General features: G+C 49.3%; 1 long non-coding RNA gene across 2 annotated transcripts in view; it reads right to left on the bottom strand.

Annotated features, from left to right (window-relative positions):
- Positions 1-15070, bottom strand: part of LOC140398603 (uncharacterized) — a 220733-nt gene that overhangs the window by 178702 nt on the left and 26961 nt on the right. The window lies entirely within an intron of this gene.

Consider the following 15070-nt stretch of genomic DNA (forward strand, 5'->3'; position numbering starts at 1 on the left):
ACCCTATCCCCATAACCCAGTAACCCTACCCAACACTAAGGGCAATTTTGGACACTAAGGGCAATTTAGCTTGGCCACACATCTTTGGACTGTGGGAGGAAACCGGAGCACCTGAACGAAACCCACGCAGACACGGGGAGGATGGGCAGACTCCGCACAGACAGTGACCCAAGCCGGGAATCGAACCTGGGACCCTGGAGCTGTGAAGCAATTGTGCTAACCACAATGCTACCATGCTGCCCCCGTGCTGCCCAGGTAAGGGTGCTACCTATTGAGCCTCATTTGACCCCGCATTTAATGCAAATATTCCTGCTCTGGAGTTGCTGGCTATGCTGGGCTTTAGTTCCATAGGTACCTACCACCCATTAGTTTTCTTGCCCAGGTAGGCTTTGCAACCATGCAATGGGGGAGGAGAGTGCACAGCGCAAATCATAGCCTGGTGCATGCCCCTGTGCCCTTTCCGGGAGGAGTACTCAGTAGGACAAAGGTCTCTTCTTGCTTCTGCAGCATTGCCCAGGTCAGGAAGAGAGGGGGTCGGGGAAGGAGAAAAAATTGTGATTGAAAGAAAATTAGGGAAGAATATTCGCCAGCAGGAACTGCACACCTTCCTCTCTTCTTGCCCTTCAATTGGATAAAAGTTTCAGAACCCAGAGTGATGGCTGGATTAAGGATTCCTCCAGCAGCAAGTAAAGTGAGTGAAAGAGAAAGTATTACCCACATCAACCACTCCTGATTGAAGCACAGGCAGAACTGGCTTGACTGGGCACTAAAGATTTGATTGAATTATAATGAGACGTGGTGCAGTAGCTCATAGCGTTAATATAGTCAGATATGGTGATGTGACACCCACTGCCAACAATGAGGCCTGAAACAAATGTAGCTCCTTTCAGTGTGAGTGAGTCTCACTTTTACAACATCTACATTTGTCACATTGACATCGGTTCCCGTCCCAGTACCCTGGAGCCCCATTTGTGCTTACTCAAGGTCACTTCTGTTTTAGCACTGTCATCAGAAGATGTTTTATTTGAGTCTATTCATTTTAATATTAATGAGAAAAAATAAAATGGCAACGTTAATACACAGTACAACTTATGCGCCCTATAACAGTTTATCTAAAGGTAGATCTGTACAGTACAGAAGACAGCTAGTCGGACAATTCTGAAATAAACCGGTACTCCATTGTCAATATCCCGTGCCCTCTCCTATACACATGCTTCAGTGACATCATAAACAGCCATGATTCACATTACTGGGCCAATACTGAGTTCCAATCCCACCACAGCATTCTAAATGTCTGTAAAATACCCAGAGATAAAAAGCTGGTATCAGTGACTGTTTTTAGATTGTTGTTTATAAACCCCCCAACTAGTTCACTCACATCTTTAAAGGAAATTAAGCTTGCCATCTTTACCAGGGCTGGACTCCAGGAGCACGCCAATGGTGTTGACCCATAACTAGTATGGAGTGCAAAGCCAGTCAGATGTATCAAATTCAGGGCAACTAGGTGATGGACAATAATTGTCGGTCTTGCAAGCGATGCTCACACCCCAAGAATTAATATTTATAACAAGACAGTGCAGTGCGTGGGGTGTATATCCAATTTATGGAGAGGAAATTCAATAAAAACAGTTGCGTCAAAACCATTGGTGTAGGGAATTGCTCTCAATTCCAAATTAGTACAATATTTTATTTAAGGATTGTAAAATGTCACATTACGGTGCATGAGCAATATTTTGCTGAGCCCAGCAGAAATTAAATCACCATCTCCATCCTCAGTTGAAGTGTGTGCCCCTTCATGTTTTGCCATAAGCCTGTTTCCTTCCCTCCGCATGTTCGTCTCTTGCATCAGAATTCTCTTAAACAACCTTGAGCATTCTTCTTTAATGTAAGAAAATGGAATTACACACAGCCTCTTCCGAACAGTCCATTACACACCTACTAACCTTTGTTCTTATTCGTTCATGGGTTGTGGGTGTCGCTGGCTAGTGTGATGGTATGTATTAGAGATTTTAAGGTACCCTGGGATGCCGAGAGGCTATTGGTGGATAGACACTGGATCCTGATTGGATCAGCCGCCTGCTGGCTCCACCCAGTAAGGCGGAGTATAAGAGCCCGGGTTCTCCCAGCAGCCGCATTCTGTAACTGTGCTGCTGGGGAACAAGTCTGCGTAATAAAGCCATCGTTCGACTCCTTCTCATCTCGTCTCGTGAGTGATTGATTGTGCTACAGCTCGGTCTGCGATAATTGCTCATCCATAATTGCCCTGGAGAAGGTGGTGGTGAGCTGCCTTCTTGAACTGCTGCAGTCCATGTGGTGTAGGTACACTCACCATGCAGTTAGGAATGGAGTTTCTGCCTTTTGACCCAGCGACAGTGAAGGAAGGACGATATATTTCTAAGTCAAAATAGTGATATCAGATCAGTCATGATCTTATTAAATGGCAACGGAGACTGGAAGGGCCCAATGGCCCTTGTACGTATGTTCGGGAATGACTTGGAGTGGAATTTGCACGTAGCCGTGCCCGCAATCGCCTGCTGCACTTGTTCTTCAGGGAGTTCGAGGTGGTGGGTTTGAAAGTGCTGCCGAGGAAGCTTCAGCAAGTCACTGCAGTGCGCAAGGTCCACATTGCAGGCACTGTACACCAGCAAGGGAGGAAGTAAATGTTTAAAGCGCTGTATGGAATTTCCGTCGTTTTCTGCTCCGATCGCACGTCATGCACTCATTTCTGCACCCATCAGGTTTCTGATCACGTTCCCCCTTCAGCACCAAGATACAGTTCGCTGGCCTTGTTGATCTCTGAGTCTAGACAACAGTCACTCCCATCCACCTCATCAAGCACGAGCTGCCCCACCTGGGGCAGAGTGCGCCTATCCAGCAGCAGACTTTTAAGACACCTCAGGGCCCACAACCCCAGAGTGGAAGAAAGGTCACCCTCGGTCCTGAGGGATTGCCTAAGGCGAGGAATAGTTGCTCACCATTTAGTTGAAAATGAAATGAAATGAAATGAAAATCGCTTATTGTCACAAGTAGGCTTCAAATGAAGTTTCTGTGAAAAGCCCCTAGTCGCCACATTCCAGCGCCTGTTCGGGGAGGCTGGTACGGGAAAGTTAGCTATGTGTAAATGCAACCACCGAGCATTCGAGCAGATTAACCCTTCCTTACTCCAGAAACAAAAGGCCGAGAGACGCCAAGTTGGAAGGACTTTCTTTCGTGACATCAAGCTGAATGTCAGTAAGGCGTCCCATGTTTGCAAGTTCCAGCAAGATCAGAAACACATTCTGCATGCTGGGTGTATAACATCTTAAGACTCTGCAGTAAATCAGATTAAATTCATTTCCGTGGAATCCAGGGCTGGAATCCACTATTTGCTATGGATACCACACTACAAGCTGGCCAGTGAATGGCTCAGATATTCATGTCTGCGCTGCCAGGAAGGATTGTTTACAGAACAAAATCCATTCTAGGAAAGAAAAACTATATTTCAATGCCTGGTTCTGTCAGCACCTCACCTTGATGAGAACATAAAAACAAATTATTTCCGTCATACCATAGTCCAGCTCCCAGGGGCATCTCTGTATCTCGCTCCATGTTGCTTCAATTTTGATTTCAATGTTTTCCTTTGAAAAATAGAAAGCTCTGCGTGCACTTCAAAGAGCATTAATTCCAGACATGTTTCTCCTGAGGACGTCTATCTGTAGCTACTTGTGTTGACACAGGTAAGCTATGCACCTCTTATCTGGTTCCAGGGTGAAGTCTCACATTAATATCACAGGGGGCATTTTCCCTTCATTATTTCCCTATTTGAAGGTCCTGATTTGTACCGGGATGATATAAAAAGTATATAAGATCCGACAGGACAAAAGACAGGAAGGATGTTTCACCTTGTGGGAGGGACTAGAACTAGGGGACACAATTTTAAAACATGGGGCTAGATTATCCGGTCTCCGACGCCGAAATCACGCTTGGCCAGCGGCCGGAGAATCCAAGTTTCTGCCGAAATCGCGGGCGTCGTCACTTTTGCGATGCTCTGCCCTCTCCAAAGCGCCGCCTGTGGTGGTATGCATCACTGTGAGTACACAGGGGGTTAATGTACATACACTACACCTGACTGGACACTAGAGGGAACACCAGAGACATGACACGCAGGCAGTCGGCCAATGGGTCAGTAAGATAGGACACGACCAATGGGCAGCCACGATACACACAGAGGTGACACTACCACAGGAGGGCAATACACCAACCCATATAAAAGGACACTGCACACATGATCTTCCTCTTTCCAGTGGAGACTCTCAGTGAGTACAGACACAGGGTTGATTGAACATCACTCCCACCACGTGGATTGTAGCAGACTGGTTAGTTAGTCTGAGTAGCTAAAGCAGGATTAACAGGAGAGTCGAATCCAAGTAGGAGAATTGTTACTAGTTTAATAAACTTGTTAAAGCTATCTCCAAGTCTGAACCTTCCTTTGTCAGAGTGCACATCAAGGAAGCAGCTTATGCTACGACAAGAACATAACAAAACATTGTCCTCGAGGACTTTGCCGTGCCACGTATGGATGGCCTCAGGACATTGTGTCAGGCCCGGCCCCCGATGCTCCACCCCCGACCGGCCAAGTTCCCGACGGCCTCGATCACGTGTGGTCTCACCCGTCGGGAACTCGGCGTGGCGGCTGTGGAATCAGTCCAGCGCCGCCACAGTCAGGGGAGGGTCGATCCGCGGGCAGGGTGGACATTATCAGGGGCTGGGGGCACTGTGGGGGGTGGTCCCCGGTGCATGAGCCGGCCAAAGGGGGCACTATTTCGCAGGCCTGGTCCGCGAGTGGCCGGCGCCATGTCGCACGGCACGGACATGGCAATTCTCCTGGGCGCATCGGCAGCTAGAACCGGGTGCTCTGCATTGCCGGCTTGCTGGCCCCCCAGCAAAATGGGCAATCGGTGGCCGTTTGGCGGTAGTGTTCCTGGCGTAAAACACCACCGTTCCCACGCCTGAGTGGGGACATAGCCCAAGCCCCAAAATCGGAGAATCCAGCACAAGGGGTCTTACATTTAAGACCAAGCTGAGAAGAATTTGTTCTCTCTCAGAGGGTCGTGAGTCTTTGGAACTGTCTCCCCCAGGCAGAGACGAGGTTGCTGAATATATTTAAGTCAGGGCTAGATAGAGTATTGACCAACAAGGGAATCAAAGGTTATCAGAGGTGAAATGCGGTGTTGAGACCACAATCCGATCAGCTATGACCTTATTGAAGGTGGAGCAGGCGTGTGAGGCTGATTAGCCAATTCCTGCTCATAATTCAGATGTTTGTATGGCTGCGGGTCTGGAGGTGCTGGAAAGCCTCCAGTAACTCACTCAATTGGCTGGTTCTGACATGGAGAGACATGACAGTGACGTTCTGCCGACTGTTTGGCCAGTAGATGTATCACAGCTGAGCACAAATGCTTGTCCACAAACGCACTTTCAAACAGGGGCAAGTGGTTATCGTTCAGGAGCTAGAACCCTGGCTCCTTCACTTCCATAGGAACGCTGGCCAATTGCAGACAGGGAACCGAGACCCCATCCCCACTATGCCCATAGCATCCATTCTTTATGACTTAATACCAAGCTATGTGATACACTTAGAGACTGAGCCACGAGGAAAACTTGGAAGGGATTTCCTGATAACGTGAATGTTAATGCTAGGCTGAGGTCACTAACCACCTGCAACTCTTTACTTTGGTGCACAACCTCCTTGACAGGCAGTGATTTCCTTCAGCACCTGCACTTTTTTATTTAGGTTTTGTTTATATCCAAGTGCACGAACGCTGTTGCCAGAAGTGCTGCTCAAATGCAATTGTAAAGGATTATTTTAGCTTTTAAGTGATTTGAAGTTATCCCTTAACCAATTGAGTGTAAAGGAAAGCCATGCAATTAGTGTAAAACAGAAAATAATAATAATAGCACAGTGGGCTAAACAGCTGGATTGTCATGCAGAACAAGGCAGCAGCACGGTTCAATTCCCATACCGGCCTCCCCGAACAGGCGCCAGAATGTGGCCACTAGGGGCGTTTCACAGTAACTTCATTGAAGCCTACTTGTGACAATAAACAATTATTATTATTAATAATAATCTTTATTGTCACAAGTAGGTTTACATTAACACTGCAATGAAGTTACTGTGAAAATCCCCTAGTCGCCACACTCCAGCGCCTGTTCGCATACACGGAGGGAGAATTAAGAATGTGCAAATTACCTACGTCTTGCAAAAGATCAAAGAACAGAGAAAAGTACAGCACAGGCACAGGCCCTTCAGCCCTCCAAGCCTGCGCCGACCATGCTGCCCGTCTAAACTAAAACCTTCTACACTTCCAGTGTCCGTATCCCTCTATTCCCATCCTATGTATTTGTCAAGATGCCCCTTAAACGTCACTATCGTCCCTGCTTCCACCACCTCCTCCGGCAGCGAGTTCCGTGCACCCACTACCCTCTAAGTACCTTGTACACCTCCTCTAAACCTTGCTCTTCGCACCGTAAACCTATGTCCCCTAGTAATTGACCCTGGGAAAAAGTCTCTGACTATCCCCTCTGTCTATGCCCCTCATGATTTTGCAGACCTCTATCAGGTCACCTCTCAACCTCCTTCATTCCAGTGAGAACAAACCAAGTTTATTCAACCTCTCCTCATAGCTCATGCCCTCCATATCAGGCAACATCCTGGTAAATCTCTTCTGCACCCTCTCTAAAGCCTCCACATCCTTCTGGTAGTGTGGTGATCAGAATTGAACACTATACTCCAAGTGTGGCCTAACTAAGGTTCTATACAGCTGCAACATGACTTGCCAATTTTTATACTCAATGCCCCGGCCAATGAAGGCAAGCCTTCTTGACTACCTTCTCCACCTGTGTTACCTCTTTCAGTGACCTGTGGACCTGTACACCAAGATCTCTCTGACTGTCAATACTCTTGAGGGTTCTACCATTCACTGTATATTCCCTACCTGTATTAGACCTTCCAAAATGCATCACCTCACATTTGTCCGAATTAAACTCCATGTGCCATCTCTCCGCCCAAGCCTCCAAATGATCTAAATCCTGCTGTATCCTCCAACAGTCCTCATCGCTATCCGCAATTCCACCAACCTTTGTGCCGTCCGCAATCTTACTAATCAGACCAGTTACATTTTCCTCCAAATCATTTATATATACTACGAACAGCACGGATCCCTGCGGGACTTTTGGGACTTGTAGGAGGAAACCGTAGCACCCGGAGGAAACCCACGCAGACTCGGGAGAACGTGCACCGCACAGACAGTGACCCAAGCCGGGAATCAAACCTGGGACCCTGGTGCTGTGAAACTACAGTGCTAACCACTGTGCTACCATGCTGCCCGATGTTTTGTGACTCTTCCTTTAACAATTGCCCTGATGAATAAGAGAGGAATTCTGTGCAATAGACAATACAAAAGGGTGTGAGTTGTAGCCGTCGCTCCGCCTTCTGTTGATGATTGTCGCGGATTGATGGTGGTGAGTGACAGTTTACAGATTTTGTCATCTCCTCCTGATAAGGAGATGGAAATTGGTAAACCTCCAATAGGAAATAAGTACCAAGCTGGTTGCCAAGGCAACAAAACAACATGATCCTGTCTTATTCAGCTGCCTCAGTTAGCTTACTAACTGCTTCACAACCAGGACATTCTGCAAATATTTAATCTGCACTGATATATGACTGGAAGCATAAAGACCTGAATGTCCCATGTAGCGTATCTAGACTGATCTAAATATAGAATCTACTTTTTGCATTTTTGCTATTTGAGTGAGCGAATGCCTCTGCATCTTGCTCCTTGTTTCATTCTCGGATATTCAGAATCTTTTTTTTCCAGAATATCACTTGAGAGAGACAAACGGGGAAAATAACCCCTCGAAAGTGAAGAAAATGTTTTGATTTGGTGAGAAAGGGTTGTATTTTTTGGATATATTTTGTCACGTGAGAGTACCCTTTAAGAAATGGGTGTTTAAGAAATGTACCTTTAAGAAATGGAGCTGCTCATGTTACTGGAGTGATGCCAGAGTGTGGGTGGAGCTGAGCTCCACTTCTGCTTTTTTTTAGTTTCAGTTGAGAAGAGCTTGGGTGTGTCTGTGTTTTTCAGGGAGCTGCTTCTGAAGTCTGCCATCCAAAGACTATCTTAATCATTTGGTGAATTCAGAATTATAAATGATTTCAGAATTGAATGTAAATCCTGATGGGCTTCTGTTTAGAGGTTTGTTAAGTTTTTGGATGTTAAAAGAACAGCATACAGATTACTTAGTGTTGTATTCTTTGGGGGGAGGGGTATTTGAATTAATGGTTGCTAAGATATTCACTGTTTGTTTTAAAAAGGTTAACATGAGTTCATAGAATAAACATTGTTTTGCTTTGAAAAATGCTTTTCCATTTCTGCTGTCCCACACCTGTAGAATGGGCCGTGTGCTCCCCATATCACAATTTATTAAAAGTTGCGGGTCAGGTGAACTCCATGATACACTTTGGGATCTCTAAACCCTCTAAAATTGGTGACAATTTGTTCACCAGAACATGCATTGATGCACAGTTAGAAGGGTGGCAGCGTCATATGAATTCTGAAAGTACCTTAAGTTGTTCCTGTTTTGGGTTTTAAGATCGGTTATCGGTTGTTGCACAGCTTGTAAACGTCTCCTTGACGTCAAACTGTCACAATAGTGAAGGAAGGCTCAGCACACTTCATTGAGAATTAGATTGATTAATGAATTTGGCTCCATCTTATACTGTCTTGTATTAGTACTGATTGTACAGCCAGATATAGACCACCTGGCCCTAGCCCATGGCTCTTGGTTGATTTGCTTCTGCATGTCATTAAAATTCCATACAAGGCCTACTCAGCTAGGAGGGGGGAAATGTTATCCCAAGGAGGGGTGGGTGGGGCGGTCACTTTTCCCATTGATTGAAAGCACATTGAATTGGTGTTCAGGCCCTGGATTTCTCACCCTTTCACTCAAGTGAAAGATCCAGATGGAAACAGAGCTTTTTAATAGATTGATTGGGCACCCCAAGGAACAATCTAAAGCAGCAACCTAGAGCTTCCTGTGCAGGATTCGCAATCTGTATCCCATTATTCCGCAGTGCTGTGTGCTGCAACACTCTTGGAAAAAATCTTGAAACAATGCATTGTTTGAGATTTAACATAATGTTCGCAACAAACATCTGACTCATTCTGTTTTGCCTACTCTGGTATAATAACTGTGTCCGACATCTGTTCTAATCAATGGTCCTATAGGATGGCCTTGGGCTATCAGCTTAAGTGAAAACTGCAGTGATGTTAACAAACCTGGATAAGAGGAACTGCATAAATATCTCCATTAAGGATGCGATTTAAATTGTATGGATCAGTGTCGACGGCAATGTTCAAATAATCCATCGGAGTGTCCGGTTGGTAGCTGTCACATCCTCCTCCGGGAGGCTAAACCCAGTGTGGTCTTCCTCCAGTTTTATTTGCCTGTCTGCGGAAAATGCATGGGATGCTATTCAATTGCCTATCACACCCCTGACCCTTAAATGTAGGTCACATCATATGTGAATCAATCAAGCGGACGTACACTCTGCCAATCCATTGAATAATTCACTGAATCCCCAGACAGACGGTGCTTCTCCAAGGCCCCTTCTTTTGCATCACCGTCCTATCCATTTTTGGGTGGAGAAGCATCTGGAGTTGCAAGATGCCACAATCCAAGAGGTGGAAAGGGCAGTGTCGGGTCACAGCGACTGGATTGTGTCGTTGGAGGCTGAGGTGGTGGCGCTGGGAGAGGCTGAGGTGGTGGCGCTGGGAGAGCCTGAGGTGGTGGCGCTGGGAGAGGCTGAGGTGGTGGCGCTGGGAGAGGCCTGTCAGGTGTTGAAGGTGGACAATCAGAAGAATCGGTCGAGGCAGCAGAACTTTGAAAAGTCGGGGGGCCGCCGGAGCGGGTGGAGGGAATGAGTGCCACGGACTACGTATCGAGCATGTTCACGAAGCTGGTCGAGGAGGGGGTCTTTGAGGAACCCCCGGAGCTGGCTCGGGCCCACCAGTCGCGGCGACAGAGGCCGAGAGCTGGGGGGGGTTGTCCTCCTTTTCTCCCCGGGTAGGTAAATAGCCCGGTCATGCTATCGTCCCTCAAGATATGGAACCAGCTGAGGCAGTACTTTGGAGCAGGGGGTATGTCGGTACTGGGTCCAAAACACGGGAATCATAGGTTCATACCAGCAGGGACAGTCGCGACACACAGGAGATGGCATGGGGAAGGGGTAGAATGGGTAAGGGATCTGATCAGAGAAGGGAGTTTTGCAAGAGGGGTGTATTTAGGTACATACAGGTGCAGGATTTCGTACGTAAGCAGCTCCTCAGGGTAACTCCGGATGAGATGGGAGAAGGGGAGACTGCGGATACTTATCTGTGATTGTTGGAAACGGAGAAGGCGTCAGTGGAGGAAATAAGATGGAAATGGGGGGAGGAGCCATGGATAGAGCTTGGGCGGGGGCCTGGAATGAAATAATGCTCTGGGTGAATTCAACATCATCCTGTGCCAGGATGAGCCAGGTTAAGGTGGTGCACAGGGTCCATATGTCTCGGGGGCACTTGAATGGGCTCTTCCCTGGGGTTGAGGACAAATGCAAGAGATGCGCAAGGGGGCGGGGGGGCCTAACCATCATGCCCTTACGTCCTGATCGTGCCCGAAGCTGGGGGGATTCTGGACATCGATTTTTCAGATACTGTCAGAGATTGTGGGTGTGAGGACGGTGCCATGTCCATTGGTGGCGATTTTAGGTGTTTCGGAGCTGCCAGTGCTATTGGAGGGGAGCGGGGTGATGTTGTGGCCTTCGCCACTCTGGTTGCCCGGCAGCCAATCCTATTGGGGTGGAGGTTGGCGGCGATGCCGAGGATGTCGGCGTGGTTGGTAGAGTTCTTACAATTTGAGAAGGTTAAGTTCACTCTTAGAGGGTCGGAGGAAGGGTGTTTTGTAAGATGGAGGCTGTTTCTGTCTATATTCAAGAATCTGGGGCGGGATTCTCTCAGCCCGGGGCCGGGCCGGGGAATCCCCACGACCGGGCCACGCCGCCCTGATGCGGAGAATCGGTGCCATTGGCGCCGGCGTGTTTGGCGAGGTGCCGGTCGCGGGCCGGGATGGGCCGAGCAGCCGCAGTTCAAACACTGAGTCCCGCCGGCGCTGGCCACATCTGCTCGCAGCCGGCGGGAACTCTGCTGCAAGGGTCGGGTGGCGGCCTGTGGGGGGGGAGGGAGGGGGGAGGAGGAGGGGGGCTCCGACCCCGGAGCGGGCCTCCACCGATCGGCGGGCCGGCCTCTCTTGTCTCCCGGCCTCTTTTCCTACGCGCCGGCCCCTGTAGCCCGGCGCCATGTTGCGTCAGGGCCGGCGCGTTGAAGGAGGCCACCGCGCATGCGCGGATCCCGCGGCACCCAGTTCGCGCTGAGATTGGCAGCTGGAGCGGCGTGAACCGCTCGAGCGCCGTGCTGGCACCTTGTAGCGGCCAGAATTACTCCAGGCAGCGGCCCGGTCACGCTGTCGTAAAACACGACAGGGTGGATACTCTGCCGCGGGATAGGAGAATCCCGCCCCTGTTTCGCGCTAGCGGGTGGGGGTTAGGTTGGGGGGCATGTTGTGTTAGATAAGGGGAGAGAAAGGGGAAAGTGACAAATGGCTTGTAATTTGGTTGTACCTTTTGTTGATTGTCTGATTTGTTGACTGTGTTGGAATTTTAAAAAATGTTTTCAAAGCACTGCTGCCTCACAGCGCCAGGGACCCGGGTTGAATTCCAGCCTTGGATGACTGTGCGGAGTTTGCACTTTCTCCCTGTGTCTGTGTGGGTTCCATCCGGGTGCTCCGGTTTCCTCCCACAGTTTAGATGCAGTTGATGTGGATTGGCCATGATAAATTGCCCCTTGGTGTTCAAAGCTTAGGTAGGATTACAGGGAGAGTGCCCAGGTAGGGTGCTCTTTTGGAGGGTCCTTGCAGACTTGATGGGCCGAATGGCCTCCTTCTGCACTGCAGTGATTCCAGGATTCCCTGAATCCTCTATGATTGGGGTCCTTGCTTTTCCTGACATAATTAATGACCCAAATTCCCGGAGCAGATTGGCACAGCAGAGGTGTACTGGGCCCATAATCCAGAGGTCGATGGTTCAAAACCATTAATGACCCAGATCTTGGTGTGTTGGGGACCATAGATGATAGAAGGTAGCAGGATAAATGGAGAGCAGTTAATAAAGCATATAGTATCCTGGCTTTATTAATAGGGGCATAAAATACAGGAACAAGGAAGTTATGAACTCTTTACTGCGGAAGGCTGTGGAGGCCAAATCACAGTGTCTTTCAGACAGAGATAGATAGGTTCTTGATCAATAAGGGGATCAGGGGTTATAGGGAGAAGGCAGGAGAATGGGGATGAGAAAATATCAGCCATGATTGAATGGCGGAGCAGACTTGATGGGCCGAGTGGCCTAATTCTGCTCCTCTGTCTTATGGTCTTATGCTGAACTTGTACTAGTATTGTGTACAGATCCGGGTGCCACACTATAGGAAGGATGTGAACACATTGGAGAGAGCGCAGAAGAGGTTCACAATAATCGGTTCAGGGCTGAGAAACTTCAGTTCTGAGGATAGATTGGAGAGGTTGGGACTTTCTCCTTGGAGGGAAGGAGGCTGAGAGGAGATTTGATGGAGATGTTCAAAATCATGAGGGGGCTGGAAATAGGAGAAATTGCTCCTGATCGTAAAAGGATCTTAAAAGAGGGCATAAGATTTCAAAAGAAGCAGATGTGATGTGAGAAAAATCTTTTTCACATAATGAGTGGTTGGGGTCTGGAATGCATGGCCTGGAAGTGTGGCGGGGGCAGGTCAACTGAGGCTGTACGCTTACTCATCAAGAGTGGGTGAGATCACAATGTATACACCAGAATTGACTTCTTTGTGGTGGGGAAAACGGTGCTTCCAGGGATATACAAGGTGGAATACTCCGCAATTGTGATATCAGACCACGCTCCACACTACATGGACGTGAGGCTGGAGACGAGCAGGGCCCAACGCCCCACATGGAGGTTGGACGTCGCCCGACTAGCTGACAAGGCCTTCAACAAAAAGATATCGCGGGCCATAGCAGAGTACACGGAGAACAACCAGAATGGAGAGGTCTCGCCCTCCAAGTTCTGGGAAGTGCTAAAGGCCATGCTAAGAGGGGAAATTGTCGCTTTCAAAGCGCGAAGAGATAGGGAGGAAAGGCAGGCAGCAACTGGTCGACTCCATACTGGAGGTGGACTGTAAATACTCCGAGGCCCCGACCGTAGAGCTCTTGGTGGAGAGGAAAGAGCTACAAAGGAACTTTGATCTGCTCTCCACCAGGGAAGCAGTGCACCAACTCTGCCAGGCACGTGGGACCCTATACGAACACGGAGACAAAGCCAGCCGCCTGTTGGCACACCAGCTGAGAAAGCAGGCAGCCACCAGAGAAATTGCACAAATCAGGGATACCAGAGGCACATTAGAAACAGAACAAGAAAAGATCAACAAAACCTTCAAGGCCTTCTACCAAGGGCTGTACACCTCGGAGCCCCCAATGGGGGAGTCCGGGATGAAACGGTTCCTTGATGGACTGGACATTCCAGTCGTGGGGGAGGGCAGGAAACGGGGCTTGGAAGCACCACTAGCACTGGGAGAGATCATGGACAGCATTAGCTACATGCAGGCGGGGAAGGCGCCGGAACCAGATGGGTTCCCGCTGGACTTCTACAAAACATTTGCGACAGCACTGGCCCCGCACCTGCGGGAGATGTTCACAGACTCGCTAGCGAGGGGCACACTGCCGCCCACGCTAGCACAGGCCTCAATCTCGCTGATACCTGAGAAAGACAAAGACCCAACGGAATGTGGGTCATACAGACCCATCTCACTGCTGAATGAAGACGCCAAAATACTGGCCAAAATCCTAGCCAAAAGGCTAGAAGACTGCGTACTAGAGGTGGTTGCAGAGGACCAGACGGGCTTTGTCAAAGGTAGACAGCTTACCTCGAACACCAGGCGCCTGCTGAACGTGATAATGACCCCCTCCGGGGAGAGAACACCAGAGGTGATCGTCTCCCTAGACGCAGACAGAGTCGAATGGAAATACCTCATAGAGGTACTGGAGCGGTTCGGGCTTGGAACAGGATTCACCTCCTGGGTAAAGCTCCTATACAATGCTCCATGGTGAGCGTACGGACCAACAATACCAACTCCCGATACTTCCAGCTGCACAGGGGCACCAGACAAGGATGCCCACTGTCCCCGCTGCTGTTCGCTCTAGCGATCGAACCACTAGCAATCGCGCTCAGAGCAGCAAAAAGCTGGAGGGGGATCCGAAGGGGAGGCAGAGAGCACAGAGTTTCACTCTGTGCAGGTGACCTGCTCCTCTACATTTCGGACCCACAAAGCAGCAAGGACGGAATCGTCGCGCTCCTGAAAGAGTTTGGCGCCTTCTCGGGTTACAAACTCAACATGAGCAAACGCAAGATCTTCCCGGTACGCCCACAAGTAGGGGGGCAGCACTAACGGGACTGCCGTTTAAACAAGCCCGACACAAATTCCGCGACCTGGGGATCCAAATAGCTCATAACTGGAAAGGGATCCACAAATGGAACCTCACCAGTCTGACGAAGGAAGTAAAAAAGGGCCTGCAAAGGAGGAGCACACTCCCACTCTCCCTCGCGGGGAGAGTCCAGACGATCAAAAAGAACGTGCTGCCCAGGTACCTCTTCCTACTTAGATCCATTCTGATCTACATCCCCAAGGCCTTTTTCAAAGCGCTGGACAAACTAATCATGGCGTTCTTATGGGGGGTGAGGGGGGAAATGCTTGGATCCCAAAGAAGGTCCTACAAAAAACAAAATCCAGGGGGGGGGCCTTGCCCTCCCAAACCTACAATTCTACCACTGGGCGGCGACGGCCGAGCGAATAAGGGAATGGATCAAGGAGCCAGAAGCCGAGTGGGTGCGCGCGGAAGAGGCCTCCTGCATGGGGACCCCCCTCCGGGCCCTCGCCACGGCAGCACTCCCATCCCCACC

This window comes from Scyliorhinus torazame, chromosome 21 (assembly GCF_047496885.1).
Source record: "Scyliorhinus torazame isolate Kashiwa2021f chromosome 21, sScyTor2.1, whole genome shotgun sequence".
Classification (NCBI taxonomy): domain Eukaryota; kingdom Metazoa; phylum Chordata; class Chondrichthyes; order Carcharhiniformes; family Scyliorhinidae; genus Scyliorhinus; species Scyliorhinus torazame.